Consider the following 24483-nt stretch of genomic DNA (forward strand, 5'->3'; position numbering starts at 1 on the left):
ACTCAGGAGGCTGAGGCAGGAGAATGGCGCGAACCCAGGAGGCGGAGCTTGCAGTGAGCCAAGATCGTGCCACTACACTCCAGCCTGGGCGACAGAGCGAGACTCCATCTCAAAAAAAAAAATAATAAAATAAAAATAAAAGTCATAAACTTGCTATAGAAAAAATAGAAGGAGATTTAGCCAAACAATGTGTAATAGACACTTGTTGGTTGATGCTGTAGCTTCTGTTATTTTCTTCCTAGCAGCCCTCATTGGAGTTTGGGAATCCATTTGGCTCTATGGAATCTGATTCCACCTGGGGCTCCAGGGGTGGAACATGTGACCCAGACCAGCACATTTGGCTCCCCAGTCATGTGGTTGGCCCTGGGTGGACATATGACCAAGCAAATCCAATTAGAGTGAATCCCAGGACTTTTGCTTGGAATTCTAGAACAAAAACCTTCTTTCTTTCCTGCTGGATGTAAATGAGAAAGCACACAGCTCAGGGACCTCTTGGTGAACATCTTGGAACCATGAACAATATTGGGCAGAGATTAGACAAAAGGAAACTAGGTGCTCAGTGAAACTGTTGAGCTGTTGGACCATGCCTCAACTGAAACCTCTGGACTTTACAGTTGTAAAAGCCAATAAATTCCTTTACTTATTCAAGTCAAATTGGGTTGGGTTCTCCATCACTTGCAATCAAAAGATTACTAGCTTATGCACAGGACAATTGAATAATGATCATAGGCATAGAAACAAGAGACCAAAGACTGGGTACTAGTGTCTGCTCCATGCCAACTAACTAAGACCTTCAACGGGTCCTTATCCTCTCCTCTGTGGGCCTCAGTCTCTAATATACAGAAAGGAAGTATAAAATTGGGCTTGGTGCCTTCTAAGATGTTTTAGATTTAAGAATCTCTGAGTTCAACCCTCATCTTGATCCATTGCAAACCAGCTCTCGGTTTGCCGTTTCTGTCAATGGCCCATCACACTCCCAGCCTCTGGATAGAAACTTTGAAGTTGTCACTGTATCCAACTCCAACTCCAACTCCTCTCTCCTCATTATCTCCTATATCTGCTCCATTACCAAGGCTTGTCAGTTCTTCTTTCTAAACATCCCTTTTAATCTTTCCCTCCTTCCCATTCTTGTGAACATTATTCACGTCCAGGCCTTCATCCCCTTGCTACATCTCCCTACAGTTCTAATCCCTTGAATCCATCTTCCTTATTCCTGCCAAATTAATATCTTCAAACAGACTTTTAAAAATTACAGGAGCTCCACAATGGAAAAAAAAAGTCTATACTGCTCAGGAGGCCTTCTGTGTGCTCCATTCATTGCAGCCATCCTGGCTTTTTAACATGGGTTACTTATAGCCTTGATTGAAACACAGAAAGAGGACTGTTTTTGTTTGTTTGTTTGTTTTTGAGGGTATTTGGAAAGGACTTTTTCAGGAAGTATTGGAGGCTTATATAGTAAATCTGTTGTTGCTGGGCCCAAGTTGTAGGGGAATACATGTTGGTGACTGAAGCATGGCAGCCTCAGAGCTAACAACCTAGGGCCCCATGAGCACTGCATCTTCTACAAACTCCCTCAGATGAGTGTGCCCTGGAAAGTGTGTGGCACTTTTAGGTGTTAAATACACTTATTAAAGCAAGATATATCTTATATGTGGTTGACTGTGAAACGATGGGCATTTTAAACATTTGTGACTTTAACATAACCAAAACAGATATTGGTTAATGTCTAACTGCTCTTCTTTTTAAAGCGTATATTAATGTATCAAGTATATATTTTACTAGGACACTCTGTAGTAGGTAGCCATGAAAAAAGTGACTGTTGACTTATTATCTTCTTGGAGTTATTGCTGGATTAAGAGGAGACATTCTCTGTTTTTTTTTCTTTTCTTATTTTTAATAACAGAAACTCTGGCCCATGAAGGCCTGTGCGCTCTGAGAGAATGTGCTGAGCCGGCCTTGTTTTTCTCCTGTTTCCCGTGACAGGGCGCTCCTCCCCACAGGACTTGCCAAGTCCTCATGCATGTTGAGTCAACATTTTGGATATGAGCTCATTACATGGGAAAAAGAGTTTAAACACCAGCTCAACGTGCAAGTGTACTATGGGCTCTTTCCTGTCAATGTTTCAGTTCAAATTTCCTGAAGCTTGGAAAATTGCATGTATTCGTACAATATCTCAGCATTCTCCCTCTGGCCTGAAGTGAGGCAGTTGGCTTCCTGCTGTAGACTAAACAAATGAATAAAAGATTCATGCCATGTATATAGTGTATCTACAGCTTTAGGCATTGTCTATTTTACTGACTGCCTTGTGGGTGTACTTATGTGTACAATGGCCCATTGTGCTAATCCAGTGGTCAGAATAAGAATTAACATTCTTGAAAACCACTTCAGCTGGTCAATTTTGATTTCAGCTAGCAATCAAGTCAATTTGAACATCTAAAAGAACTAGATATAGTTATTTTCTTTATATTCATGGGGGAAGGAGGGGATCTAGAAGTGAATTAAGCTTCTTTGAGGAATTAGGGTCAGGAAAAAACAGGTAAGAGATGAGAAGAAGATAAGAATGACCCTAAAACTTAAAGTATAATTAAAAAAAAAAAAGAATGACTTGGGAAGAGAGATTGGGAGATAAATGGTGAATGGGTAAAGATGGAACTTAATCTTCACTGCATTGTCATGTCACAGACCAGACATTAGTACCCACTGAGTACTCCCTTATTCTTCTCTCTGGGGGAATATTTAGCCCAGAATGTCGTGAGTACCCCAGGCAGATGTTCATTATCTAATTGGTGCTTGAATAACTGAATTTGACTTTTTGTGTGTGTTGCCCTAACCTGAATCCCTTAGACACTGATAGTAGAACTGTGGAGAAGTATCCCTGGAGATGACCCACAATCTCAAGAAGGCTGAAGAGGAGAGGAAGAGAATGGATAAATCGAAACAAGTGTTTAGATGATCAAGGCCTTGTAAGCCATAGTAAATTTAATAGTAAATAATACATAGAGGGAAATTTCTTCCTCTGAGTCATATGTGTTTATCAGTTTTCTATAGATGTTGATTGCCTTTGCCATATATAAAATTTTATGCTTTCATGAGACTTTTCTTAAAAATATCTCTTGGTCGGCTGGGCACGGTGGCTCATGCCTGTAATCCCAGCACTTTGGGAGGCCAAAGCAGGCGGATCATGAAGTCAGGAGATCGAGACCATCCTGCCTAACACGGTGAAACCCCATCTCTACTAAAAATAAGAAAAAATTAGCCAGGCGTGGTGGTGGGCGCCTGTAGTCCCAGCTACTCAGGAGACTGAGGCAGGAGAATGGCGTGAACCCAGGAGGTGGAGCTTATAGTGAGCTGAGATCGCGCCACTGCACTCCAGCCTGGCGACAGAGCGAGACTGTCTCAAAAAAACAAAAAACAAACAAAAAAAAACAACAAAACACCTCTTGGTCAAAGTTGAACAAGTAATGAGTTGAATTTGGGGGGTAAAGAGTGGTTACCCTTCAGAAGGCAGATGTGAACTCAGTAAAATGTAGATTCACAGGTGAAGAGTTTCTGAAAATGTGGGACTCCTGGAATATAGTATATGTCTTTCTTTTTCTCTTTACTTCCTCTTTCAACTTTCCAGTTTTCAATTGAGAAAAAAGCTTATCTTTTTGTGTGTGTGTGACTCTGAAGCAATGTTTACCACCAAGGGTAGAGGCAAGAGGTACACTGTCTTCTAAATAACTTGGGATTTCCCCAAATAACCCAAGGTGTGGGGCTCTTTGGGACCCTACCTAGCTGACGCCTTTTTGGATGCCTGCTGATGGGTTGAGTTTCTTCCTAGGTGATGGGGCATGCCTGGCATGGAAGGGACTTTAAATTCCCTGATGGTTATGCCCAGTGTGGTAGGAGAGAATTAGAATCCATGTCCTGATAGAAGAGACTTTCTACACTGAACTTCCCACCCCCTCAGATCTTGTCTTTCTTCCAAATCACATTTGTAATATCCCTACACACCTCAGAGGCATTGATCTTTTTATCCAGCCCTACGTCATCTTGCTTGATAGACATTTGCTCTTTTTTTCCCTCCTCTCCAAAAAGGAAAGGAGAAACAAACAGCCACTATTAGATGAACAGACCTCTTTCTGCCTTGTTTTATGGTTTTGTAAATCATAGAAAAACCTCACTTATTCAGATTTAAAGGTTGAAGGGCAGTTCAGGTTCATGAATAATCTCAAACATTGAAAATTATAAAAATAATGTATTGTTAAAACTGGTATGTATATATAATGGCATGAACTAGTGGCTAAGAAAGTGGCCTCACTACTCCCAGGTCAAGGTTCTTGCAGGCTTGCTCTAATGAATTGAGAAACGCCATTTGTATTTAGTGTCTTTCTTGTTGGTTTGCAAAGATTTACTGCTAAGATGTTTGAAAACAGCTTATCCTCTTGAGTAGTATCCAATTCATGATTTGTATCCAATTCATGATTAACACATTATTCAGGACTGGATGAATCAGACCTTAGCCTGGATTTCCTATGGGAAGTTGCTAAAACTCCACGGAGGAATACTCAGGAGAAGGAGCAAAGCTGAGTCAAGCCACTCAACAAATGTTTGTTGAGTCTTTCCCTTTGTGCCCAAAGAGGACTGGATGTGGTAAACTGGGGTAACATAAGTATAGCAGCTAAAAGCAAAACCAACCAAACAAAAAATACCCACACATTTTACAAATCACACTTTGGCCACAAGCACCTCTTCACCCCACACATCTCTTAGCCAAAAGGCCAAGAAAAAGTAAAGTAAAATGATTTGAGTTTTACTTCCTCTCTCTTATTCTGTCCAAATGCTGGGGATCAGAGGATAGACAAGAGGAGGGAGTGAGAAGAGAAACAAAATTTGAATAACCACAGAAACAATTGGCTTTTGGGTGAATTCTAAAGCAGACCACAGGAAAAGGAAACCATTAAAATATTTTTGTTTTATCCCTCTTTCTCTCTCTCTGTGTGTGAACCTTAATTTGAATCTCACTTTTTTCAAATACCATCTAGTTTCTCTTGGCATGCATCTCCCTGCTCATAATTCCCTCCACATCTTGAATGAACTTCATGTTCACCTCTTTGAACATTATTTTCTTTTTTTTTTTTTTTTTTTTTTTTTTTTTTTTTTTTAATTTTTTTTTTTTATTATACTTTAAGTTTTAGGGTACATGTGCACATTGTGCAGGTTAGTTACATATGTATACATGTGCCATTCTGGTGTGCTGCACCCACTAACTCGTCATCTAGCATTAGGTATATCTCCCAATGCTATCCCTCCCCCCTCCCCCCACCCCACAACAGTCCCCAGAGTGTGATATTCCCCTTCCTGTGTCCATGTGATCTCATTGTTTGAACATTATTTTCATTTGAAGTTCAATGCTTTTCTCTCGACTTAGCTAAAATTGCTACTGCTCATGAATTTATGTCCTATACTCCAGCTTCCAATTTTTTGCCAGGCTGTGAGAAGTCAGTTATAACTTACAGATTCTGAACTACAGTCTTCCCTACCGTCTTACTTCTCTTTCTCATAGTTCAAGTTTTGGTCTATTCCTCTTACCCACTCTCTCTCTGGGCACACTGATACGGTTTGGCTGTGTCCCCACCCAAATCTCATCTTGAATTGTAGCTCCCATAATTTCCACGTGTTGTGGGAGGGACCCGGTGGGAGATAGGTGAATCATGGGGACAGTTTTCCCATACTGTTCTCATGGTAGTGAATAAGTCTCATGAGATCTGATGGTTTTATAAGGCAAAACCCCTTTCACTTGGCTCTTACTCTGTCTTCTCAGCCGCCATGTAAGACGTGCCATTCACCTTCCGCCATGATTGTGAGGCCTCCCCTGCCATGTGGAACTGTGAGTCCATTAAACCTCTTTTTCTTTATAAATTACCCAGTTTCAGGTATGTCTTTATCGGCAGCATGAAAATGGACTAGTTATACACGAAGGCTTTTTGTTGACTGTCCCTCTCTGAAAAGTACTCTGACCCAAAGGTGCCCCTATGCTCATCCAAAACCAGTGAAGTGAGAGAAATGAAGGTAAAGCGTCATTCAATATGGTACCATTTTTAGATGAGGACATGAGATCCTGACTTATCCATAGAAAGTCAGTGTCATGCCAAACCAAACAGAGACTGTGGCTGCTGTAAATAGCTTTCCACGTAAAGGAATTGTGGGTAGAGAAAAATAAAGAAGGTAAACGCTTTATACCACCCCTCTCTCCTATCTCCTTGCTACTGCTCTTCCCTGCTGGTCAGGGTCTCTGGGGGTTTTGATGGGCACAACTGTCATTTCTGCTGTTGAGAATACAACACAAGAAGCAGCCCCCTTTGTTAATTTTGGTATCAGGATCAAGAATATTTTCACGATGAATTCCTGTTTTCCTAGGAATTGCTTGAGAGCTGGGAGGCTGTGGTGGTGTCAACCAGTGATTTAATGAGATGCTAGGGCCCCAATCTCTAACGGCTTCTCTTAAAATCACTCACAGCAGGCTGTGTGTGGTTCTCGGGCCTGTAATCCCAGTGCTTTGGGAGGTCAAGTTGGGAGGACCGTTTGAGGCCAGGAGTTCAAGACCAACCTGGGGAACACAGTGAGACCCCCATCCCTACAAAAAATTTAAAAATCAGCAACATGTGGTTGTGCACACCTGGAGCCCCAGCTACTGGGGAGGCTGAGGTGGGAGGGTCACTTGAGCCCAGGAATTCAAGGCTGCAGTGAGCTATGATCACCACTGGACTCCAGCCTGGGTGACAGATTGAGACCCTGTCTCTAAAAATAAAATAAAACATCACTCACAGCAAGCATGTAGCAAAGCATGTGGTTAACATTACCATATAAACATACACATGTAATAATTGGGAAAGCATGTGATTAAAATTATCATATAAGCCTACATTTTAAAAAGAATTGGCAAAGTATGTGTTTAAACTGCATCGCACCATTTGTAGAAGGAAGATGCTAAGAAAGTGCTGTACTTTGGCACTGGGAAAACGCATTGTTTGAAAGGGGGAGATATTCTAGATTTGATTTTACTGAGTTTGTTTAAGAAACTGTCTACATGGATTTGTATTGGTGGTTTTGGCTGAGGGGCCGCTGGCAAATCATATCCACCACCTAAACACAGCTTCAGTGGAGTGGCTGGTTACCTCCTCATGCTCCTCTCTCATTGCCTTCTCAAGCCCCTCTTAGTTAACAATTCCCAGGCTCCCACTGATTGCCGGTGAGGTGCACAGGTGGATGCATCAGAACTGTGGGACTCAGAACTCAGAGCAGAGAAGGATTCTGGGATCTGTGGAGTCTGAAAACTCAGGAGTCGGCCTTCATCTTTGCTCCTGCTGCTGCTACTAGCTGACATTTGATATTTTCCATCTGCTGGGAACTTTATATACTTTTCATCTGTGGTCCTTCCAACAGCCTTGAAAGGGAGATTTTCTTCTATTTTGTTGAGCTAAACTGGAGGGTCAGACAAGTTAAAACATATTTAATGTGGCATAAGCACAGATCCCACAGAGATGTCTGACCACATACCTGACCCCTTTCTCCGCACCCACGTCTCCTCAATGATGGTGGACTGACCTGGAGAACATAGAAACCACTGCAATCATGAGATGACTATGACCAATTTTAGCCTTATTTGATGTACAATTCCATCTGATTATTCAGAGATAAACTCTCATTTCCCTTTGCAGGCACACAGGGCCATCCCTGCAGCCCAAAACAACACTGCAAACTCCTATCCAATTTCCTGTCTCTATATCTTTTAGAGTAATTATGGCTAGGTTTTCCCATTGATATTTATGCTTTGTTGATTTTTCTACAGATGCGTTGGGGGCACATGTCCAAATTAAATATCATTTTATTATTTCCTGCCTCTTACTTTAATTTCTCTTTGTCCTTTACTCTCCATGGGGTTTGTATTATATTCCAATTAGTATCTTACACGGTTAGGCTGTAGGCTATTAGCTACACTTCCGTATCACTAGACAAGCTCAAGGCATTCAATTCTACCTGTTATTTAATTTTGGACTCTTAGAAATTAGACCTTGATCATAAGTAATGCTTGGAGTCAACCACTGAAGACCACCTCTTACTTTCAACTTGAACACTCAATTCACCACTCTCACCAGCCCTCCAGGCAGACAGGCTGGGTGTAATTGTCTATAGCTCATAAATAAGAAAGTCAAGGCCAGCAAGGTTGTGAGGCTTGCCCAGGCTCATGCAGTGATTATAACCATGAGCAGCACTAAAAGCTTTTGACTTCATAAAAGAAGATCAAAACCATTCATGCCCCAAATACATTTTATATAAAAATGATTGACAATTTTGTTATTAAACTGCACTTTATTAGTTGGCATAAAACAGCTTTCAGGCTTTTAAGTGAGTTATGGTCACCTTGGAATGGCTCTGGGTAAAATGCTGACATCAGTGAAGTATGTTTTCAGCTTCTGGGGCTCCTACTTTCATTACTTACCCTGGGATTGGTCCCCACCTCTGTATTCCCCTGGTAGAGCAGAGTCTCCAGCTGCTCCTACCCTCCCCCTGCCAACCCCACCTTCTGGGTCCCAACTTGGAAACTCTGGCCTCTTGATGCTCCTCAAATCACAGCCTGACTATGGGGGTCCTTTGCCCCTCAAGTCAAAGGTCCAGCTTTTGGTGGATTTCTCAGTCTGGGGCATCTAAGCTCCAAGTTCTTTTAACAGAGAACAAAGCTTTTCATTCCTCAATCAGAGCTAAGATGCAAGCATGTGCTTGGGAGAGGTGACACTTTGATTTAGAGCCACATGAAAAGGTAAGTGACTGATGTCATATCTGCTCTTAAGCTGGTTTTAATGAGCATGGAGAAGGGAGGGCAACGGCATGAGTATCTGAGGGGGGTGGTACAGAATGGATGTCCCTGAGAGAGTGGAGGGAGGGACCTGGGAAGCAGCTTGGGAATGCTCATCTCAGGGCTACTGGCAATGAATGGGCTTAAAAATGCTGCTGACTTCACAACTGCACTGAGTGTGGCCTCCCCACCATGGGCTACCACTTTTCGCTTTGATCCTTCTTCCCAAGAATTCTTGGCATCAGTGTAAACAAATCAAGTCAATTATTTATCACCTGAAAGGGTGTGGGGAAATAGTGAAAATTAGTGCATCCCTTTGAAAAAACCTTGGCCTAGTAATTTAGGCCAAGAGTCATAAAAATGTTCATGCCCTTCGAATCAGTAATCTTTCTTCTGGGAATCTAGCCTAAGGAAAGGATGCCAAATAGAGCAAATGGTATGTAATCTGTTCCACAGTGTAGGGGTACAAATACTAACCTGTTTCCTAGTTAGTCACTTGAACTTCCAATGCCCTATTAGTAGGAAGTCTAATGATGACTTTTGAGGCTCTGTTCCAACCCTACCTCTGTTGGTCAAGAATACTGGGAGTTTATTTAGTCCAAAGAGGGTCAGAGAAAGAAGATAATGAGATTCATCCACAGCAGATCTCCCAGTTTCCATTTCTGTTGCTTCTGCTGCTAGCACCTGCTTCACTATTGAACATGGGCCTGGGCATCCATGGCCACTGGCATACTGGTCACTGCTAGATCCAGCACAGGCTACAAGAGTCCTTTGAAGCCTCAAGCTCAGCTTATTAACAGCCTCCATATGCCAGCTGTGAGGCCTGTGTGGTCATGTTCAGTTGCCTTTCCTAGAGCAAGAAGGCTGTGCCAGAGTGGCTGGATCCAGAGTGGCTTCCAGCCTTGGCTGCATAGTGAGTGCAACCATGCCGCATGTTTCATCTGCATCACAGCTGGATACTCTCTTTCTTCATCAGTCTTTGTCTCCAGGGCCATTATCTTTCTCAGCGATGGGATCTCAGGTGGTCATACCAGTACACCCCTCTCAGGTTTCTCTAACTTCGAACTGTGGGAGGAAGCTTTGAATATTAGTTTCTTCTCTCCTACGGCCTTGCTCCTTAGACAACTTAACCATCTCCTTTTAGTCATCAACTTTGCACTATGATGGCTCTCATCAAAGACAGTTTTGTGACAATTTTGATAGAATTCTACTTTACCTGAACACCAGAATAATAGACACTTATTTCTCTATTGTTGCATAACTAAGGCAATCACTCAGTGATCTTTTATACAGCAACAATAACAGCAGCAAAAATCAGCTTCTCTACTTTAAAAACAAAAATAAAACATCTATATAGGCATGCAGACATTCATTGAAAATTGTTTATAGAAATAAAATGTGAGAAGACTCCAAAGATACAACATTAGGGGGACTGTAAAGTAAATTAGGATATGTCTACTCAATGAGACAGCATGTGCTTCATGATAATTATGAAGATTATGAGAAAACATGGGTGTTTTCTCTCCCACTTTCTAAACTTTTAAAAATTGTCAGTTTAAATTGAATAAAAGATTCTTAAAATTAACTCTTGACATGAAACTGTTGCCAACGGGACTTGCCGATGATTCGTTTGGGAAAGTGAGGGAGAGAGAACTTAAGGATGACTCCTAAATGTTTGCCTTCACCAATGGGTGAAAATTGCTGCTGTTTACTAAGATGAGGGAGAACAGAGAGAGGCAAAGATGGACATTGGGAAACCAAGACCTTTGTCCATACTACATTTGAGAAACTTCTTAGACACCCATGTAGTGATATAGAGAAGTCAGTAGGATATAAGAACTTGACCTTAGGGGATAGGTCAGATAAATCAAGATCAGAAATTTTAATTTTGAGAGCCATCAGTATGTAGATGGTATTTAGAGACATGAGACTGAATGAGCTCACTTACAAAGAGCTTATAGATGGACAGTACAAGAAGATCTGGGACAGAGCCTGGAGTCATTCCAGGAGAGATCAGAGAAAGAGAAACGAGCAAAAAGGCCTGAGACAATGCAGCCAGTGAGGTCAGAGGAAAAGGGGAGAAAGTGGTGTCATGGAAACTGGGAGAGGAGACAGCTTTAAGAATGAGGAAGTGATCAACTATGTCAAATATTTTCGAAAGTTGAATAAGATGAAGACACAGTGGTGGCCACTGCATTTGGCAAAAGAGGTTATTCATGACCTTGAAATGAACAGATTCAGGGGCATGGAGAGAAGGAAGTTAACCAGAGTTGGCTGAGCTAAGAAAAGGAGGTGAGGAAGTGGAGCAGTGACTACAGACAATTCTTTGCAGGAAGGCGTGCTGTGAAAGAGTTGAGAAATAGGATTGTGTCTGGAGGGAGCAATGATGTGAGAGAATGGTTTTTTTTGGAAAGTAGGCACCAGAACACATCTGACTTCTCATGGAAATGATCCAGGAGGGAGAGAGAAATTGATCATGTTGGGGAGAGAGGGGTTTATTGCAGGAGGAAAGTCTTTGGGAAGGACAAGGGGATGGTATCCAGAGCACGAGTGGAGAGATTGGTTTTAATGAAATGGACATGCTTGCTCTGCAGATCCCTGGTGTCCATACTAAGAATCTTGGCATACATACTAAGTGCTCAGTAACTCCTTGTTATTACAAATGTCAGTCTCCTTGAATCACTGAGAGGAATGACTGCTGGCTGGTCCATCTCATTGCTCAAAAGTCAGGCCTTGAATGAGGCATTGGCAATTGATATGGCCCGGACAAAGAAGAAAATGATGAAATGACAGAGAGGTATACCTTTCTCTCCTACAGCCCCGCTCAGACAGGCTATACTCCTACAAAAGGGGTGTTGATATGATATGCTTAAAAAATGAAAAGATCCCAGTAATTGATGAATAACTGATATGACTGTCTTTAAATTGAGCTCTTCACAGCTCCTGAGAGTGGCCGCCAGGGAAATGGGCAATGTGGAGAAAACCACAACCTCAAAACCTCTGCTATTGTGCAATCAGGATGAAAAACCACTCGAACTGCCCAGAAGCAGTCATGTGGTTGAACCCTGAGGAGAAAAGCTCCTAACCAACTTGTTTAGCAACCTAAGAGAACATAAGTTATAGCTGTAGTTCCAGAAAGTGCTGTATTTAAGCTGGGAAGTCACAGTTTTTATCTACATGGAATGTTATTTTTTATCATTAGACTTCACTGTTGAAACAGAGTAAGTAGATCTTCATTGCCAAATAGCTCATGAAAAAAATGTCTACGTCTTCAAAAGCGTAGTTTAAAAAGAAGAATTTCTACAAAAACCCCGAAATTTTCACTTGATTTCTTAATCAATAAAAAACCTAGGTAACCCAATACAAATTTAGAATTAAAACAAATGTGGATCAGGCAGGATTCTTAGTTGCAAACATCGGAAGCCACTTCTAACAGATTCCTGCAGAAAAATAGTTTGTTAAAAGAATAGTGGAATAGTGGAAATAACCCTGATGTCCATTTAAATAAAATACACTGTGATGTAGTGATACCATGAAATATGACAATGAAAAAAGAACAAAACACCAATACAAACAACAACATGAATATATCCCACAGATGTAATATTGAATCAAAGAATCTATGCAGCATGTATTGAGTATGAACTGTATATTTCCATCTGTATAAAGTTCAGAAAAAGGCAAAACAAACCTATGGTGCTGGTCTCAGGATAGTGGTTACATTTCGGTGGTAGGGGTGGTAAAAGGGGATATAAGGAGGGATTTGGGGTGCTGGCTACATAGGTGTGCTCACTCTGGAAAATTCATTGACCTGAGTACTTTTGATATGTGCTTTTTTTCCTCTATGTATGTCTTCATGAAAGTCACACAGGAGAAGTCAACCCGAGAGCTATTAGGTAGGTCAAAATGTCACCCAAGTGCTGGAAATGCAGATTTGGGATGTTAGATTCAAGCAGGCTTCTCAAATCTGGCATAGAACTTGAATGAGCACATCTCTGAGCCGCACTAGATGCTGCTGTTTGTTCTGTGGACCCTCTGCCTGGGATACACATATATCACAACCAGACATCCAATTATAAATGCATTTATTTGTTTTCTGTCTCCCCAGCTAGAATGTGAGCTCACTGCTGGAACACAGTAGGTACTCAACAAATATTTATTGAATGCAGTTGCTTTGTTCATAACTGAGCAGAACTCTCCTTCTCACGAATGTGTTCTTTCTTTAGGTATAGTAATCTCATCAGTCAGGGTCCAGTCAAATCTTGCTATCCTAGGAACACATTTGTTATTTAAAGTGGTTTCCCGTATTTCTTCTCTGATTCATTCTTAAAAGGCAATCTAATTTCTTGAGGTTCCAAGTTCATAGCACAGGGGTCATCCCATGGTAACCCCTGCATACTCACAACAGGAACATGTAATATACTCATGAACATGCAATTTGACACAAGAATGCACATTGGATGGAGCTGAGGGAAGTAGTAAGGAAAATGGTAAACTAAGAGATAGGAATCTGCCCATCAAAGAAGAGTGATGAGGTGATTTCCTTGACCCAGATGAGATTGCACAAACACCATCTGTGTTTATTGCTTCACTTTCCCTCCCATTGACACCATGTCATTCATTTGCAGGGCCTGCTGAAGAATTCAGCAGTGGAATCTTGCCCTCCCACTGCACTTTCTGTTGTTTAGAATGGTTTAATAAAGAACTGACTGACTTCTCAGATGGAGAATCTCAGAGGGCGCCTTTTAAGCCTCACCTCACCCTCCAAAACAAGGCCCTAGGCTCTGTGGCCTGTGTTAGCCTCTCAGAGCCTGCTCTGGCCAGCACTGGCGGTGGTACCCTGGGATACTGACCAGGCCTTGGCATTCTTGTCTTATTCTGGGGCAAGAGAAAGTAAAGAGAGAATGCGTTGCCCTTCATAATTTTAGTTAGACAGCCAGGAGTGGTGAGGCACACCTGCAGTTCCAGATACTTGGCTGAGGTGAGAGGATCTCATGAGCCCAGAGTTTGAATTCAGCCCGGGGAACATAGCAAGACTCCATCTCTAAAAAAATTAATAATTTTACTTAAATTTTGCTTAGAATCTTCACACTTCTACTAAAGCTGCCTCTCTTCCTCCCAGAGATGGGAAGTCAAAGAATTATTCTACATGACCATTTTGTAAAATTTTGACCTACATTTCTCCATTTCATTCCTGAATGGGAGTAGATAAAAACTCAGAAGTCATCTCTATTCCGAGCTGAGTAAGAAGAAAAGAAACACCTGGGATGATTTTCTTCTGCCACCCTCCCTTGCGTATTTGCCCCTCTATTGCTTGCACATGATGCCTCAGTTTCTCTTTCTAGCTCCATCTCCCCTCTTTAGCAACCAAACTACATTTCCAATGGCTGGATAGACATTTTCACTGGATCTACTAATGGCATTTCAAACTCAATATAACTAAAACCATATTAATAATCTTTTAATCGATGCCAAGTCTTTCTTCTGGTTTCTTTATTTAGGTTAGTAACAGTATCATTCTTCTTTTCATGCAGCCACCAAATCACAGACCTCCACAGGCTCTTGTTGGTGAAGTCTTGCCAATCCTACCTCTAAGAATTTGATCCCTCTTTTCCATTACTGTCTCCAACTTCCTAATTCAGACCCTAGTCACCTACCACCCATTCTAGCTTAAGAAACTGTCAAGCATAGTGATTAAGGGCAGGTACCTGTGTCTAGATTAAAACACTGCCTCTTCTGCTTTAGCTGTGTGAATTTGAGCAAGTTGTTTAATCACCCTAAGCCTCAATTTTATCATCTGTAAAGTGGGCTAATAATGTTTCTTGCTATGAGAATTAAATCAGATTATGTATATGAAGTAGCATCTGCAAAGCACTCAGTACTGGTAGTGATTAGTACCACCTGTTCTCTCATTACTCCATTTCATTTGGCTTACCACTGCTAGGTTTACCTTCAACAAGGCAGCTCTGATCACGTTTTAAAAATCCTCAGTGCCCCCACCCAGTATCAACCTAACACATAACAGTCCCATTTTGGCATTCCAAATTTTCCATAAGTCTTATGACCTCCTACTGCCTTAAATTTACCCTCTGTTCCAGTCAAATGGACCTCTTCCCTCTTCCCCACATCCTCTCCACAGTATAGCCTCTGTGCATTTGCTTACATTATATCTTCTGTTTGATTCACCCTCCCTTTCCTTCAAGGTCTTACTTGAACGGCTGCTCTCTGATGACTAAATGTCTTTTTCTCTTCTTTTAAAGTCTCTGCACATAATTGCACCTGTCTAACATGATGACCTGCTTTCTTCCTGGTCCTGCATGTTCATCTTACCTCTCTAGCTGGAGGAACCTTCATTCACCGGGCTTCAAGTCACCACATGTCAGCATTAAGGCTGAAACATTCAAGCAGTCATTTCCCCTTCTGCCAACAAGATACTAAAAAACCAATTTGAGCAAATTCTCCACTAAGCCACTTGGCTAGATCAATGTTTGATACACAAGGTCTTGCTCAAACAACAGCCAAAGCTGGAAAAAAATTGTGGCTATGAGACACGGAAAGGATCTAATTATTCTTCCTTAAGCAATGTTCTCAACCCCAGCCTGTTTCCCAGCTTCTGAGCACTCTGCTTGAGTGATTAGCAATGCAAGATTGCACATTGGCCTTACCTCATACAGGATGAGGTAGTTCAATCCAAATTTCTCAAATAGTTTTTATTTTAACTTTTTTCTTCCCAGTATGTTTGTAAGAGCTGGAAAATCATTGAATAGTTTTTAAAGAAAATTTGTGCCTTTAGCAGCAACTGGATGCAAACATCAGTTCTCATTTTTTTAAAAAAAATTTCAGCTTTATTGGGGCATAACTGACAAATAGAAATTGCATGTATTTAAGGTATATGACTTGATGTTTTGATATATGTATACATTGGAAAATGATCACCACAATCAAACCAGTTGACTTATCCGTCACCTCACATAGCTGCCTCTTTTCTTTTGTGGTGAGAACACTTAAGATCTACCCTTGTAGCAAATTTCAAGTCTACAGTACGGTATTGTTAACTGTCGTTACTATGCTGTATATTAGGTCTCCAGAACTAACTCCTCTTGCATGGCTGAAGCTTTGTACCCTTTGACCAACATCTCCTCATTTCCTGTATACCCCAGCCCTGACAACCACCATTCTACTCTCTGCTTCTAGGAGATTAACTATTTTAGATTCCACATATACACAAGATCAGGCAGTATTTGTCTTGCTGTGACTGGTTTATCTCACTTAGCATAATGTTCTCCAGGTTTGTCCATGTTGTCACAAATGGAAGGATTTCCGTTTTCACATATCAGTTCTCTTCAAACCGTTTGAGTACCCTGAGAAAGTTTTTGGTTTCCAGTGGCGGCTCCTTTCAGAAACTATGCTACTTTCTAAAATCTCATTTAGGAGTAGCAATACTGTACTCCAGACACTGGCCCCAGACCAGACAGTGTGGGAGGAAAGCCGTGAATCCTTACAGAAAGTGATGCTTTAAAAGTCTGAGGTTAAATTCCATTTTGAAAAGTTTTAGCACAACTTCCCTTCTCCCCAGAGCTGAACCTAGTTTGTGCTATTTTTTACTCAGTTCAAGAGTGTTTTTTTTTAAATAACTTGTCTCCTTATGAATTTTAAATAAGTTAATTAATAGGATATTGCTAGTTTAAATCATAATATAAATTCAGAAAATATTTTATAAATGGACCTATGCCATTCGGACTTAAAAAAATTATAAAGGCTTGAAACATTTGTGTGCATAATCCTGTTTTTATAATTTCAATATTTTGCATTGAAATATACCTCACACTACACAGCTGACCTGGCAGTTCTATGAATGGCATTCAAAAAAGTCAGTCTTGTTTCATGAATTTATCTGTCAACAAAATGCCTCTTTTATTACTGTTTTAAAATATATTTATCGGATTTACTTTTGCCTTTTCTTATGACGTTCGAAGATATTTGCATTTGCTTTTCTCCTTCCTCTCTTTTTTTTTTTTTTTTTGAGACAAATTCTCACTCTGTCACCCAGGCTGGAGTGCAGTGGCGCCATCTCAGCTCACTGCAACCTCCGGCTCCTGGGTTCAAGAGATTCTCTGGGACTTCAGGTGTGTGGAAACTTGCCTGGATAATTTTTGCATTTTTAATAGAGATGGGGTTTCACCATGTTGGCCAGGCTGGTCTCGAACTCCTGGCCTCAAGTGATCTGCCTGCCTTGGCCTCCCAAAGTGTTGGGATTACAGGCATGATCCACCACCCCAGTCCTTCTTTTTCTCTTTTGAAAAGAATTTTTAAAATTCTTTAAAAAATTTTTCAAGGAAAATTTTCCCAGGAAATAGGAAAAATTTCAACCATACACAAAAATAGAGAATATAGTGTTGGACTTCAAACATCAATGACTTAAATTCCAGAATTATCAGTATTTTCCTACTTCTGTACATTTTTCCTTCCTTCCTCCTTTATTTTGGCTGATGTATGATAAGCGAATCCCAGAACTGTGTCATTTTACCTTTCTGTATCTAAGTGTTGATTGCTAAAAATAGTGGTGTTTTCTTACATAAACACAATACCATTAAACACACCTATCAAAACTAATAATATGTTATTGGTATCATCTAATACACTATCCAAATTCGGATTTCCCTCATTGTCTTCAAAGTGTTGCATTGACGATGGTTTGAGGCCAGGTGTGGTGGCTCATGCCTGTAATCCCAGCACTTTGGGAGGCTGAGGCAGGCAGATCACTTTTGAACTCAGAAGTTTGAGACCAGCCCAGGCAACATGGTGAAACTCCGTCTCTACAAAAAATACAAAAATTAGCCAGGCACGGTGTTGAGTGCCTGTAGTACAAGCTACTGGGGGAGGTTGAGGTGGGAGAATCACTTGAGCCCAGGAGGTTGAGGCTGCAGTGAGCTGTGATTGCACCACTCCATTCAGCCTGGGCAACAGAGAGAGATGCTATCTGAAAGAAGAAGGAAGGAAGAAGGAGGAAGGAGAAGGAGAAGGAGAAGAAGAAAAGTTGGTTTGCTCAAATCAGAATCTAAGCAAGGTCCATGCAGTGCATTGAATTGTCCAGGGATGGAGAAGAGGCTGAAGAAGAGGCTTAGGTAAGCAAGAGCATCAGTGCAGGGGAAGTTCAGGAAACACTGAGCTGGAGGAAAGGATAGAAGCATTACTTGAATAATGATCTTTGAGAGGTGCAAGTCATGATTGGAACAATTTTAGCTATTATTTAGCCACTAGATATTGCCTCTTTAAACATAATTCCATGCATAGACTGAAACTTGGAGGATCCCAAGATTTGTTCTATTTAGAGACCTGACTTCCAGAACTATTCTACCTCCTCCATCACTTCCAACTCCAGCAAATATCATGGAACACCCTTCTCAGGTTGAAAAGAAATTTAGAGACTTCCAGAGTAGGCATTGTCACAGCTTTTGCTGGCAATCCATTACAAAATTAGCTGTCCCTATTTTCAGAGGAGTGTTATGTGAGATCTCAATTCCTTTACCTAGTATTCTATTCCCAGCAAAGTAGATGTTGTGTTTGATGGTTCTGAATGTATTCTGTGTTGGTATTAAGGCTTCTGGGTTTGCTAATCATATGAGAATATATGTCAGCAACTCTGGTGTTAATAATTTAGCCTATAAAAATCGATTCTAACGCAATCTTGGAATATTGTGCAACCCACCTGTTCATTAATATTTCACCATCTGTAGATCCTAGTGAAAGATGGGTCAAATTCAAATATATTTTCTTTGGCTCTGGAGACAAAAATAATTGGCAATCAACAGTGGTAGGGACAGCTTCTGTCAGTGCACAGTAGGAGTCATGGAAGAACCCTCAGCTCCCTCCTACAGCTCTTCCCAGCAGACTTCAAACACATTTTTTCATCCAACAGGGAGCCCTTTAGGCTTCTATTCACCAACCCAGTGGGATCTCCAATTGCTGGAAATTTCATAAAGCAAAATTCCCCAGGGAGTTTCAACAGAGGTACTTGGGAAGCCAAAACCCCACTAGCTCTTTGGCCCAACTCAAAAACACAGCTGCAGAATAGCTTCCCACACTCTGTGCTCCTAGCCACTTGAGATTTAGCAGCTGTATTGTTCTCCTTGGTGTCAACTCCTGTCCATTGCAGGGGACTCTTGAAAGGAAGGGCGGTCTAAATGGAGGTAGGGCTAGGGAGAAAAATGTCATACTCATTATCATCATCAGGCCACACATTTCTATAGGACTCTATGGTTGTACATGATGTTTATGAACATGGTATTCTTGATCCTCATGTTGACCTTCTAAAGTAGGAAATGCAAGAAATCTTTTACTCTGTTTTGTACACAAGCAGACTGAGGCTTACTGAAGTTAAGTGCCTAGTCCAATGTCCTACACTTGGCAGAGCTAGAACCAAAATGTTGGTCTTTGCCCTCTAGTTCAGTGCTTTGTTCTTTCCCCCAAATGGCTGCAGTATATGTTTTGCCTCATAGACAGTCTTTGATTTGGCTTCTTAACTAGTGGATGCGGCTCACTTGTATACAAAATAGGTATTCCTCAGTCTTTGGGGAGCCTAGGTGGACCTGGGGTGGCCCAGGCCAGCAATCTCTGCCTCAAATGACCTAGTCTATTTACCGTAGTGCCATAAAATTGTCACTTTCTTTGTGTATAATAACATGAAAAATGATGGAAACCACTATTTTAAAGGAAAGTTTAAAAATGTCCCCTCTTTCTACAGTGCTTAATATCTGAAAGCCAATTAATATGCCTGACCTTGAAAAGTCATGTCTATCAACCGTAAGTAGAAAATGAAATTTAATTTGCCATTTTTTAGTGAGCTTTTAAATTGTACATCTCCCCATAGCCTCTCATAACATGCATTGTGGATTAAAGTGCTATTTGAATACCTCTTTTTTCAAAACTTTATGGTCAGTCACTATGAAAGAACTTCTTGTTCCTTTTTCTTCTGTCCTCCAATGGAATGACTAACCTCCATCTCCCTGACCCCCCCATATATTTAGGCCAGATTCCCTGACCTAACCTCTACTTCGTGGTATTTAGTTCTGAAACAAAATAAGTCAGTCTCATTGCGTGAAGCAATTTCTTTGTTTATACTTCAAATTGGATTAGCTCACGTCATTACTCTCACTTGGGCTATTATGAAAATTTTTCTTCTCTTCATGGGTTTTGTTTTTATTAGGTTTTCAATTCTGCTATTCTTGGTTCAGATCCAAAAGCCAATTAATGGAAACATGCCCACAGGCAAAATTAATATGTTCATTTTAACATCCATCAATTCCTTCTCTCTTTCCCTATTCCAGTCTTTTCTCTTAACACACATTTGAGCACGCCTCAGGAACCTGTACCCAAAGCCTCATACATTCTCTGTCTTCACTCAGCTCTCATATCAAGAATAACTCAGTCAATTCACACTGAGTTATAGGAATGTGACTTTATGTTGACACCTAGTTTACTATTTACAAAGCTGTTTCTCATGCGTAGACAAGATTCTGGGTGTTGGGGTGCATATTAGGGAAGAAATGCTTTTGGGTTCATCTGTCCCACACAGTGTCCGGGCAACCTACTTTTGCATGAGGCCATCCAATGATCCATGGGAAGAATGCTGTAGTCTTTAGGAACCTTCACCTCCAAGTGACAGAAAATGAACCCAACTGCTTAAAAAGGAAGACAGTGCATTTTCTCATGTAACTGAAAAGTCCACTGGTACACTTGAGTCACGGCTGAATCCAAAGTCTTCCCATGACAGTTCTCAGGCCTTAGGACTCTAACTGAATGACACCTATCCTGGGTCTCCAGCTTGCAGTGGCATATTGTGGGACTTCTTGGCTTCTGTAATTGCATGAGTTAATTCACATAACAATCTCCACATATATATATACACACACACATATAAAAAATATATATACACATATATATATATAGAAATATATATATATTTCTCTGTTTCTCTGGAGAACCCTAACACAAGACATTTAGTAGACCTATCCCCTTTCAATGTCCTCTTTACCACAAAAATTCTTCTGACTCAACCTCTACAGAACTTGTTCTGTTTGTGGTTAGGGAAACCAGTTCAGAGAAGCACAGAGAGGAGAAAATGGGGTACCTGTGAGAGATCTGGAAGCTTAACTTTTACGTTCATAATACAAGGGCACCATAGAAAGACTAGAACACAAAGACACCATGTTTGAGACCTAATTAATGAGCAGAGAGGCTGGTTGGCAAAGGTCTCTCCCATCTCAGACAGAATAGGACCAGGACTGTAAGAGCGATAAGGTCAAGAAAGTAGTGACAGAAACTATGATGAAAACACAGAAACATGGCAAGGGGTTTCTCCAGACTCACTGCAACGTCAGCCCAGGTCAGAGCAGCAGCAGCAGCTAATGCAATAAAGCACAGCAGGTGCAGTGTGCAGTTCTGAATCCAGACACACCCTGAATCATATCCTCACACGTCCTAATTGTGTAAACTTCAGCGCATTTCTTCCTCTGTTAAGTAGGGATGTTGATATCTTGTCCCCCTCTGTGGGTTGTGTGAAGACTGAGTAAGATTTCATATGTAAGGGGCTTAGCAACACACTGATTAAGCGGTAGGTGGTAGGAATGAGATATTAATGTCTTTGACGTTCCCATTTTAAGTTCTAAGAGGCTGTTTCAGGTGGGAAATGTCTGGAAATCTGGGTAGAACTACTTGAGTGGTTCTTCTGGGGCTTGCAGTTTTCAGGCAAGTATCCACCCACTGGAGGGCATTTTTGATTTGAGGCATGGATGCTATTGTTGTATGTTGTCAGGCTGTGTTCTTCCCCCCACCCTCACCACATATCTATTTGCAGACATAAGCTCGCATAAGGAGAAAGGATCTTGATGGATTTGCAGTTCTGATTTATTTAACTATCTGATGGTCAAATCTGGCCCTAACTAAGGCCATGTGGTAGTGCAGGACTACTGACCATTAGGGAAGGGGAACATGTACTGGTGACCCCCAACTCGATACCAGGGTCCACCAGCCCATTGCAAATGATGTGCCTTACAGAAAACGTGTGTGTGGTGTGTGTTGAAAGAACCTAACACTAGGAGCCATAACACTCCAGACTTAGACAGTTTTATTGTCAGCATCTGGGACCTGGCCTAGAACAGAAGAAAGAACGATCGTTCCTCACATCTCAAGGAAGCAGCAACAAGATGGGGCTGTAGCCAGCAGAAATGGGGGACATTTGACATGACTATAAATGGGGTCAAAATAGTCAAACAGGAACTGGCTTGGTCTCAAATCTAGTGTTATTCTTCTGCCTTTAGCAACTGGGGTCAGATTTAACATTTCTTTTAAAAAGGTCACATTGAGCTTTTTTGTTGTTGTTTTTGAGTTGGAGTCTTGTTCCGTTGCCCAGGCTGGAGTGCAATGGCATGATCTTGGCTCACTGCAACCTCTGCCTCCTGGGTTCAAGCGATTCTCCTGCCTCAGCCTCCCAAGTAGGTGGGATTACAGACATGTGCCCCCGTGCCCAGCTAATTTTTTTGTATTTTTAGTAGAGATGGGGTTTCACCATGTTGGTCAGGCTGGTCTTGAACTCCTGACCTCGTGACCCACCCACCTTGGCCTCCCAAAGTGCTGAGATTACAGGCGTGAGCCCACTGCGCCCAGCCAGTCACATTGAACTTTATCTACCCAAAGGCAAATTTGGGGGTCATTCTTCCATGACATTTAATAGTCCTAGGACAAAAGACTTTTCTGAGTCTCTGACTTCAGTGGTGACATATTAACAGTCATTATCAGTTATGAAAACAGGCTTGAGGACTGTTGACAGTAATTAACTTTCCCAGTGCTGGGCTGGCACTGCTACTGGCAAATAATGTTAGCCACTGAGACATCTGCTAATTAGAAGGCAATGGTTTCCAACTTTCCATTGCTTCTGTGACCCATGCATGCCATATAAATGAAAAGTTGGAAAAGAATAAAAGCTGAAATTCCTATGCTGGAACAATATTTAGAAACCTCAGGGAAGAATCAAGATAAAAAGCAAACTTGATGCTGGTCCAAGGATCTTCCTCTTGGAAATATACAACAATAGGTCTAGAGCTTTCTCCACTGCTCTTTACTCCCAGAGTGCCGAGTCAGTGGTAGCCAGGGATTAAGTGGAGAAAAGAACTGAATTGGATTGAATCTTGTCCTTTCTCCCTTTATTATTCTTGCCCTGACCCCCACAACCTCAAACTTTTGAACTAGGGGATAGGAGGAAAGATAAAAGCCAAGAGCAGAGGTTTATGGGAGAATTCAGGAAAATATTCTGAATCCATGGTTCTCAAACTTGGCTGCACATTAGAGTCAACTGGGAGCTTTAAAAAACACTGAAGCCTGGGTCCTAGTTCAGAAGATTCTGATATCAATGGCATGGGGTGTGGCACTACGATTTTAGAAATCTCACTAAGGGTGCAGCCAAGGTTGAAAACATGAAGTTTCTTGCATTTAACCCGAAAGTGAGGGGATTAATTTGTGGTTTCCTCTTAACTAGCAAGATTTCATAATGGTAGTGTTTCTTAGCTTTAGATGAATATTAGAATTACCTAGGCAGGTTATAAAACATGCAATGCTAGGGCTTCACTGTGGTTGAAACTGAGGATCTCTGACAGTAGGGCTTGAACAATGGCACTTTTAAACATTAATTCTCATATGAGCCAGGGTTGAGTGCTACCGCTAAGGCAGAGGTTCTAAACTTTCAGTGTGCATGAGAATCACCTGGCGAGACTATTAAAAATGTATATTCTTGCATCCTACTCCCTGAGAGTGGGGCCTGAGAATTTTATTTTTTTACAGACAACACAGGTCATTTTGGTGAAGGTGGTCATTAAGACCATTCTCTTCCATCATTCTGATTGCTTTCTTGTGCTGACCAAGATGCAGTTTGCTCAGCACAAATGCAACCCTGCCAACTGGTCTTTGGTGATCCTCAACTGAAGGGACAGGAAAATGAGGCAGTACCACCATCCTAGGTGGCATCTGAAAATATCCTTGCTTGTTTTCTAATAATCGTGCCTGGAGATGCAACAGATATTTAGTCAGCAAAGGCCAGGTATTGCAAACAGTCAGTCCTGCAAACAAGAATTGTCTTGCCCAAAATTTTAATAGTGTTTCCAGTGAGAGACCCCAGAAGGTGGAAAAGTTTGAATTGTGTGTGATCTAAAGTATCAAGGTACAGACTTTGGCACTAGGCAGTCCTCAAATTCAGTAGCCATGAGATGTGAGGAAAGGTCCGACTGTTCAGGAAAGAAACCAACACATGTAACAAAGCCTACCTCCCAGCTATCTCTGTTTCTCTCTTCTCCTCTCCCAAACCCCCAGCCCTGACCTAATCTCTGTTAGGATCCCAGAGATGGACCCAGTAGTCTCATATTCATTTCTGGTGAAGTCATAACACAAGCTCTCTTTTCACTGGCCCCAGGCCCTGTCATTCCTAGCTAGGTGACCTTGGGGAGTCACTTTATCATGCAGGACCTGGAGTGTTCATTTATAAAATCAGTAGCTCGAGTTGGATGATTTTTAACACCTGTTTTATTTCTGACATTCTGATTTTATTTCAGTCTAGAGTAGAGAATAGCCTTCGGTATATTATTCCTAGTTGCTCA

At 41.3% G+C, this 24483-nt stretch overlaps 1 pseudogene; it reads right to left on the reverse strand.

Annotated features, from left to right (window-relative positions):
- Window positions 1-24483, reverse strand: part of LOC101134634 (large ribosomal subunit protein uL30-like) — a 151062-nt pseudogene that overhangs the window by 45460 nt on the left and 81119 nt on the right.

This window comes from Gorilla gorilla, chromosome 12 (assembly GCF_029281585.2).
Source record: "Gorilla gorilla gorilla isolate KB3781 chromosome 12, NHGRI_mGorGor1-v2.1_pri, whole genome shotgun sequence".
Classification (NCBI taxonomy): Eukaryota; Metazoa; Chordata; class Mammalia; order Primates; family Hominidae; genus Gorilla; species Gorilla gorilla.